Source organism: Pinus tabuliformis, chromosome 3_2, assembly GCF_031772625.1.
Source record: "Pinus tabuliformis cultivar Carrire ecotype Pingquan chromosome 3_2, CPIR1, whole genome shotgun sequence".
Classification (NCBI taxonomy): domain Eukaryota; kingdom Viridiplantae; phylum Streptophyta; class Pinopsida; order Pinales; family Pinaceae; genus Pinus; species Pinus tabuliformis.
In genome coordinates this window covers 1018509863-1018520000 of record NC_142302.1, presented here as the reverse complement: position 1 = coordinate 1018520000, position 10138 = coordinate 1018509863, and the positions used below count along the sequence as shown (strand labels likewise).

General features: G+C 37.7%; 1 pseudogene; it reads right to left on the bottom strand.

Moving 5' to 3' along the window:
- Positions 1 to 336: 336 nt before the first annotated feature.
- Positions 337 to 3543, bottom strand: LOC149184048 (uncharacterized; annotated as a pseudogene).
- Positions 3544 to 10138: the final 6595 nt, after the last annotated feature.

Here is a 10138-nt window from a genome sequence, read left to right as displayed (position 1 = left end):
TAAAAATGTATGCTCGTTGTCATGTCATGAATATGCAACATGGTATATTATTTGTATATACAACATAATTTGGTGCATTTTAGGGCTCACAAGACATTTAGAGTGAATATCAAGTCCAACACACTTAATCTAAACTCATAATATAAAAAAGGCCTCTCTAGATATTCACATTCATTACTAATTGAGAAGACACTCCAAATGCACAAAATATCAAGAGAAGGTCAAATATCGATCACCTTCGCTAATCAACCTGAATGAGGATTATTCTAGAAAAAATAAAAATCAATAATTAAAGAAATCACTCCAAATAAATATGAACACAGACAAATCTCCAAATCATGAGATAATTGACTTCCTTTCAGTGTTAAGATATTGATCACTTTTTATGTTCCCCCTGGTTGATTGAACTTGTGGTAATAATATCTGATTCCTTGGTGATACAGAATTTGGTTTCCCATTAGGATATGTTGGAAGAGAATGTCTCCTTATTATAAGAGTTCCATTCTCCTGAACATCTAGACTCAACCTTGGAGAATGACCATGAAGCTTTGCTTTTACTGACTTAGTAGCAGTCATGTAACTTGGAATCGATGGATTTCCTTAAGAAGCATGTTCAATATTCTTATTTTTAATAGATCCAAATGAACTACATCTTTTGGTAGGATTTATGCTCTACATAGGAGTCTCGACCTCACTCTTGGAGGTTAGGTATACATTGTCATGCTTGGTGGTTGTAAAGTCTCCATTTTGAACATAAGAAGTTATCCTTTGTTGAAACGAGGCATCCTTTCGTTAAATGATTTTAATTGGACTTGTTAATTGCTGAACTAGATATAGCTCCTAGACAAGTAGAATTACCACATCGAGAACTACATGTTAGACTGATTCATCATTTCTAGTTATATTCCTAGAGGCTCATGTTGTACACTACATGATGAGTTGATCAGAAATAGTATCCAAATTCATCTTTGAAACCTTTCTCATGTTTCACTTGGACATCTTAGGTTCCACCTCTAGATGATTTGATACTAAATCCACTATTGAATTTGGTACCTTTCTCATGTTATGCTTAATATTCTCAGCCTCGACCTTTGCTGGATCTGATACACAATCCACCGTGGGAGATGAGATTTTTCTCAAGTTGTGTTTAACCTTCTCTATTTCTACCTCTAGCTGCTCTAACATAGAATCCACCATTGGATGTGATACCTTACTCAAGTTACGTTTAACCTTTGCTGATTTTATTGCTGAAAAAAACCTTTGCTGATTTTAACTGCCTTTTAAAACTTTGTTTAGGTTTCTCAGTTTCTCAAATTTTACTTCAAGTTGATTAGAGATAGAATCTACTGCTAATTTCAACACCTTTATCAAGCGACACTTTGGCTTATCAAATTCCGTATCGAGCTTATTTTAAATATGCTCATAAATTGACGGGGTACCTTCCTCACATTGCACTTTGGCCTTCCTACTTTAGCCTCAATTGAGGTTACACTCTCTCTTATCTTCTGAGACCTCATATTTGAGCTATTACTTGTTTTCCTAGATGAACTCCAAGGTTGAGAAGACATCCAATTTTCCAACCAAACCCATATAGAATTATAATCATCAGGACCACAATGATTTCATAGAGACTTTGCCTTGAGTGAAAACTCTAGAATCTTTATCATAGAAGTGTCCAAAATAATATTGATATCATTTCAATGCAATTGAATTATATTAGAGAAAAACAAACAAATAATAAGAGCAAGTGACTTGTCTTGAACTACTAATGAAAATTTAAGGTTCACCTGATGAGCAAATGCATTTTCTAACATCTTTTTAGTCTGTGAAGTACTAGTGAACATAAAGATCGAAGAGTTTTTCTCTCCTGGAGAATTACAAACATTTTATGCAAAATCCAAAAGCAAGTATGATCAATATCCTAATTGGTTAAGTTTCCCTGCAAAAAATTAGTATCAAAAATTCAAGAATAGGAAAAGTGTGAAAGACCTTGAAGTGCAGCAACTGGAAATATTTCTTCTAACTGAAAAATTAATTATACAGTTTATTTTGTTTACGACAAAAACGAAATATTCACACTACAATTTCTTGACCAAATCAAACACTCCAAAAGCAAATCTAGGAACTAAGAAATATGCTAGCACACACACACCTAAAAATGACTCCATAATTTTTGTACAAAAGTCCCCGGAAAAACCCAATGTGATAAAACCAGTCGCAACAGTTGAGGTTTTATATTCTTATGATGCAACAAAATTCTGAGTACAACCTGGATGCCTAAAACTGGCAATCCCTCAGAGAAAACACTAGCAAAAATATTATGAATAAATATTCCTCACCCCACAATCAATCTAGCACTAAATCTGGCCTTTGAAACCATTCCATTAAATTCCCAGCACCACCCTCTACGTAGGCACAAATTTTTGCTTCTTAGATCTCACTGTGAGCTACCTCTTCAGCCTGCCAATGACTCTGGAAATTTTTCTCCCAACCTCTATGAATTTTTCTTGCCTCTGAAACTTTGAAATGAGTTCTCAAATCTTCAAATCTAACTGCCTCTTAAAGGCTTCTGTGTATCCCCTACACAACCTCTTTATGGCTATCTCTACCTCTCTCCAACCTACTCTCCAAAATTGGAATTCCTTCCTCCAAAATATACTGAACTCTCCTTCCACCTGCTACTCACTCACTGACTCGATCTAACTGGGAAATCAAACTGCCTGAGCATTTTAGTATTTACACGGTGTATTACCCATCTACCCATCAATCTCTTCGTATAATGTCTAGTTGGGACTCCAATAGCCAAGATTAAAACTTAATCAAGGGCTAAGATCATTTCCTTGTTGATTTGTGTGAGTTTCTATATGATTCACTCCTTTCTCAATTAATTCCTATTAATTGACCACTTTTCCTAAGTTAGGCTAAGGAATTTTTTAATTATGGTCAATTAATTTAATTGATCCATATTTAGGTGGAATTTATAGAAAAAAATTCTGGGTTTTGGAGAACTCCTATGTTTTCGCCACTCCACAAAGTTTCAATACTACAACAACTCCATTGCTATAAAAATAGCACTCCCTCTTAGCAAGGAAGGTGTTCTAGTGTCATACTTCTACAACACCATATATTTGCATCATCCTCCATACACGTTGATGATGTATGGCCATTGTTATTGCAACTCCCTCTCAACTATTGTTGTTCCTATTGCAAACCTAGAAACTAAGAAGCATCAAAAATACTTTGTCCTGCTACTGAAATGGATTTTCTGCCATACCCATTTTTTCTCTGAAATAGACAAACTTAGCTCTCCCTAGAGCTTTCATGAGTATATCTGCAACCTGATCATCAGTGGAAACATATTGTAGCTAGACCACTCCATGTTGTATGCAATCTCTAATGAAATTCCATCGAATATATATGTGTTTCAACTTGTCATGAAACATTGGATTCTTAGAGAGCTAAATGCAACTATGATTGTCACAGTAGACACTAGTCACCTACATCCTCTACCTGAACAAGCTTACCAACAACATTTGAAGCCATATAGCTCCACACGTAGTTGTGCTTAATGCCATATACTCTACCTTTGTAGGGCTCAATGCTACTGAATTTTGCTTCCTAGTGCACCAAGAACCCATCCCTGATCCAACGCTGAAGTAGTACTGAGAGGTACTTTTCTTGTACACTGAACTACCTTCCCAATATGCTTCTGTGTCAGGTATGTTTCAAACCATACCCTATTGTGTCATGCACATACCTCAAAATGTGCCTTGCTACTGACCAATGCACTCTCTTTGGTTCCAACATAAACTCACTGAGAGTATTTACCATGAAGCAAATATCTTGCCTAGTGTTGACCAAATACATAAGAGAACTTATGAGTTGTCTATACAAGGTGGGTCAACATCCTTGTCATCTATTGCATCTATTTTCTTCAAGTTGGTGATCATGGGCATAGACATGGGTCTACAATCATATATTATGAATCTCTTCAGAATATATGTAGCATATCTTCCTTAGCTAAGTAAGATCCCCCCATCTTTCTGCCACACTTCCAATCCTAGGAAATAGTGCATCAACCCCAAATCCTTCATATCAAACTCTGCTACAAGGTTCCTCTTGCAATCCTCTATGAGCCCTGATGACCCTGTTAGGAAGAGACTATCCACATACAACACCAGGATGAGTGGCTCATCCTCTACCATCAAATAGTAAAGGTTGGGATCTATGTCACTCTTGAAAAATCCCATCCGCTACAAGTAGTTTTCAATCTGATCATACCATTCTCTAGGAGCCTACTTGATCCCCTATAGAGATTTCTTTAGTACGCACACATGAGTGTGCCTCTCATTAGTCTCGAATCCCTATGGTTGTTCTATCTACACCTCCTCCTCTATCACATTTTTTAAGAATGTTGTCTTAACATCCATCTAGTGAATCTACCACCCCATATGAGCTGCTATGGATATAACTGACCAGATAGAAGTGTATATGGAAATTAGGGTGAAGGTATCCTCGTAATATATCGCTTCTTTATGTTCATACCCCTTTGCCACAAATATAGCCTTGTACTTCTCCACATTTCTATCTGCAACATACTTGATCTTGTAGGTCCACCGAGAACTTACAACCAATCTGTCCTTAGGCCTCGACACCACCTCCCAAAAATCATTTGTCATGATAGAGTTGTACTCCTCTACCATGGCATCTTCCCATACCTGATGTTATTCAAGTTATTGAAAGCTGGAAAGTTCTACAACCTAAGCCACCAATGCTTGGTACCTGTCAGGTTATTTGCACTCTCTCTTGTTTGTCTTAGGAGCTCTAATCAACTCCTTTACATCGCTTAATTTCTAACAAACTTCTCTTATAGTTTGAACACTAGTGGTGGGAGGTTCAACCAACTCCTCTTCATCCTACTTCTGCTACTCCATCTTCTATCAACTCATTGGATCCCCTGCACCTAAGAAAATGATGGTACTGATGACTGTACTGGATCCCTGTGACTATCCCACTCGTTTCCCTTGTGGTTGTCCCTGCTACTGGACCAATGGAGCTTCTGCTGGCTAATTTTGATCATTTTCAGGCATCTCATGAGATCTCTTGAAAACTCAGTCCTCCATGAAATTTACATCCCATCTCGCTTCAATCTTTCGATTGCTAGGAATGTAGATCATGTATGTCTTTGAGGTTTTTCTATACCCAACAAGGAACCCCTTCTCTACAATATGATCCAATTTGGTGCACTCCTCATCTAGCACATGGCAATAAGCAATGCTACTAAAGATCCTAAAGTGACTAACTTCTTGCTTCTTCCCCCTGAAGACTTATGGTGTTTTCTTCCCTAATTCCATATGAGGAGTCATGTTTTGAATATACACTGATGTGTTACATTCCTTTGCCCATAGCAAACTGGGAAAAACTTGGTCATATAACATTTCTTTCGTAGCGCCAGCTATAGCTCTGATTTTCTGCTTTGCTATCCCATTATGATGTGGATTTTGTGTATTCGTCCACTCTCTTTTGATGCCTTCCTTCACACAAAAATCTTTGAATCTTTTATCAATATAATATCCACCATTATCTAAGTGAAGCACCTTAATATTCTTCCTAGTCGCATTATCCACGAGAGACTTAAAATCCTTGAAAAAATCGAAGACCTCATCCTTGGTATTCAAGAAGTAGATTCAAATTTTCTTAGAATGGTTGTCAATAAAGGTGATGAAGTATTTTTCCCCATTGAGAGCTCTAGTGGACATCGAGCCACAAATGTTAGAGTTTATAAGTCCTAACATGCCATCTTCTCTATTGTCACTTCCTAGGAATGTTACCTTAGTATATTTCCCAAGCATGGAACATGATGCACGCACCCTCTACACACATCATTGTGTGTTGTGCCAAGTTATAAAACCCTTTTTACTATCTCCCTAAGCATATTGAGTGCTCCATGTTTTATAATGTCCCATTCTCATATGCCATAGATCATTCACTTCCTTCCCACTACCAATGTTAATGCCTACTTGTGCCATTGGAGAATCAAGATAAAACATGTACAACCTGTTGCTTCAAACTCCAATCTATCTCACCCTCTTCTAGCTTGGGTGCTTGATAAACACATCCTTCCCTACGAAGTGGACATCACATACCTTATCCTCTAACTAGGGTACTGAGATCAAGTTCATACCCAATCTTGGCACACACAATACATCTGTAGCATTGGTAATTTCTCCTGACACCCTTTGAAAATCGATGGTCCCTCTCCTCACTGGAGTACACTTCTTTCTATTTCCCACCATAATATGGAAGTCCATATGCTCCTCATTGTAGCTAGAGAAATATTCTCTAACCCCTATTATGTGAGCCAATGCTCCATTATCTATATACTAGACACCTTGTGAAGCTGAGCATGATAAGCAAACAAATTATTCCTCCAACCTGGAAGACAATTCTGAAGCCCCCTGAATATCAAATCTTCCCATGGCCATATTGGAAATATCTAAGGAATTTACTGAAGACATCCTGAGTAAAAATTTTTGCTATTTCTCTTCCACCTAACACTGATTTTGTTCTAGCAACTGCTACAAAATCCATTATGCCTAAACAGTAAAATATGCTCAGTGAAAATACTAAGTCGTTGATGCTCCCTCTTCTTGGTGGAATCAATTTTCTGGCAAGTCAATTTTTTCTGCCACGTCCAACTGAAAAATCGAACCCTTTCCCAACAACTCGCATTGCATGGCTAGGCACTGCGTAACCCCTAAAATTTTTGACCTGCTGCTTCCTTTGAAAAACATAATTTTCTCTCTTATGCCTCTTAGCTTCTTATTCGTCAAATTAGATCTCATACCATGCGAAAATTCCTTGAAGTGTAGCAATTGGAAATATTTCTTCTAACTAAAAAATTAATTGTGCGGTTTATTTTGTTTATGACAAAATAACGAAAAATGGCAATCCCCTAGAGAAAATATTGGCAAAAAACATTGTGAGGAAATATTCGTCACCCCACAATCAATCCGACATTGAAACTGACTTTGAAACCCTTCCACGAAATTCCCCATGTCACCCTCTACGTAGGCTTTGTGCAGATGCAAATTCATGTTACTTGGATCTCACTTTGTGTTACCTCTTTAGCCTGCCACTAACTTTTAAAATGTTTCTCTCGGCCTCTACAATTTTTTTGGCCTCCAGAGCTCTAAAACGACTTCCCGAATATGTAAACCAAACTACCTCTTAGAGGTTCCTGCACATCCCCTGTGCAACCTCTATGTGGCTATCTCTGCCTCTCTTCAAGATACTATTCAGAACTAGAATTCCTTCCTCTGAAATCTGCTGACCTCTCCTACCACCTGATACTCACTCATTGACTTGATCCCCACTATTGAATCACCTGCCACTGGGAAATTGAATTGCCTGAGTAATTGAGTATCTGCACTTGGTGCATTCTCCATCTACTCATCAACCTCTTCTTATAATATCAAGCTATGACTCTAATGACCAATATTAAAACTTAATCAAGGGAATATATCATTTCCTTATCGATCACTGTGAGTTTCTAGATGATTCACACCTTTCTCAATTAATTCCTATTAATTAACCACTTTTCCTAAGTTAGACTTAGGCATTTTTTAATTATGGTCAATTAATTTAATTGAGCCATCTATGGGTGGAATTTCTAGAAATTATTTCTGTGTTTTGGATAACTCCTTTGTTTTAGCCTCTCCACAAAGTTTCGAGACTAGAACACCTCAGATGCCACAAAAAAAAAATCGTAAAAGAAAGAAAGGGTTTGCTCATAACCCATAGTAGCATTTAGATAAATGGTTTAAAAAAAAGAGCTTTTGAGATGGGTAGCAAACTTCCCCAGGAATAGTTTAACTTAGGCACTCCATACAAGTAGCGTTAACCGAATACATATACAAGCCATGGTAAAAAAAAAAAAAATCTAGGTGTCATAGCTCAAACAGAGTTTCCTTCTAGTTGATTGTATAAATTCTATACCTAGAAGGCATTGGAATAATACCGATGTGCAAGAATTAGAAGGAAGAAAATCCTATCGAGCCACGAATTTGACCAGATGACTTTAAGTTACCAAATTATTTTGGAAGTCCTTCCAATAACAATGGTTCTACACCTCGCAGCCCGGTGCCATGGATCATGATTTTTTTCAGTCGCTACAAATTTTCTATGGACTTCAAAATATTTGAGAGTGGGGCAAAAACCTATAGCTCCAACAACTGCAGGTACCACCAGACAAAAAACCTCTTTTGTAAAACAAAAACCCTATCACCAACTAACAATCAGATGAACATGGAATAAAAAGAAGGAAACAAGATTCAGACGCTGGAGAACGGTTAAGTCGAAAGGCTCGTTGAAGAACTTTAATAGTTGTAAGGGATTAATTCCTTACTGGTGAAGTTTCCATGCAAAAAAACAACAATACAACTTCAATAATAGGACAAGTCGTAAGAGAACAAAAGGTTTTGCTCATAATCCAAAGTAGCTTTTAGATAAATGGTTTTAAAAAATGATCTTTTGAGCTAAGTAACAAACTTCCCCAGGAATAGTTGAACATGTTAGTGTCAGTCTTCCCAGCCTTCCTCCAGTGATCAAATATGCTCTTACAACGTGGTCTCAGAGTTTCCAAGTCAAATTTTGTCATTTCAAAGAGTTTTCAAGCAAAATTTGGTCACTAGGCATTAGGTCTAGGGTTTGCCTTAACTCCTTCTAAAGTTGTCAAAATTTTGGTCCATGTCACCATTCAGCTGAGTCTATCATCATTCATAGGTTTTTCATTGTCATGTCAGTGTCTAATGAGTCATTTTACATCTTGTTCATGCTTCAGTTGTGCCTAGGCAAGGTCATTTCCCTCTCCTAGGGTTTTGAAAGCCAATTTCTCTTGGATGGTCAAATCACCGACAAAACTTGTTTCCTGATGTTCATACACCTTCCCCTATCCTTAAAGTACCTTATCAAACACTTCCCATCCCTTAGATCCGCCAAATTCCTCATTTTTGCACAAACCCTAGTTTCTAGCTAAAATCTAGCAATTTTCTAGGTTTGGCCTGTGTTTTGCCCTTTTGACCCCTTCCCCTCACTCAATCTCTGAGATTCCACTTTCCCCTGCTTCCTAACATCCCTCCCCACTCCCAAAAATTTCCCCAAGAATTTAGAAGCCCCCTATCCCCTTCATTTCGTTCCATTTCGACAAAATTCCTTGTTTCACACATCGGGACAAGTCGCACTCAAATGATGTTCCAGAGCAATAAAAGATGAATTTTGGAAACCAGAGAGAGGTTTTTGTCCACAACATTCCAAGGAAGAAAAATCTCCTTCACTTTTTGCACAGGTGACATGGTTTTAGAGAAATGTCAAAATTACAATCGCCGGATCCAAGGCGGTTGGCCAAGGCACAAAAACGAAAAAAGAAGACCAATCCCCTCCGTATCTTGGCTGAGGCTTCAATAAAATATCATGGCACTCAATAGCCTAGCCACAGCTCAAATCCCAAAATTTTTTGAGAATTTTGGGTAATTTTGGCATTTTTTGGAAATTTACAGGTTTTGGCTCCTCAACGGGTCTCACCCCCGATGAGACCCTTTGTCATGGAAACTCCTTTTCACAAAAACTCAGCATTTCCTAATTTTTTATGCAAAGTTACATATGCCCATGGATGGACTTGAGTTTTTATGGAGTTTTGGGCCTCCAGAAGGTCAAAATACATGCAAAATTTGACTTTCTGCCACTTTTTTGAACTGCAGAAAGCTGTCTTGGGAGAATTGATTTTTGAAAGGGCAAATGAACTCTAAATTGAAAAATTATAGTTGGGTTGGAAAGTAGACTCATAGACCTTTCCAACGAGCTATCTTGCACCCAATTATGACACCTGAAAGTGCCTCAAACAGAGCTCCAAAGGGGCGCGACCCGTTGAGCAGGGGGCGCGACCCGTTGAGCAAACTTTGCCAGATTTCACTGTACAGCTCGGAAAAGCACAGTTTGACTTGGTTTGACTTTTTGGGGTTGAAGATGATTATCTTTGATGTAATGTTTGTAAATCTAAGACACTTTTACCCTTTTGTAACTCTTCTAGAAGATTCATTCATGTAATGGGTAAATATTAAATGAATGAATTGGTTTCCTA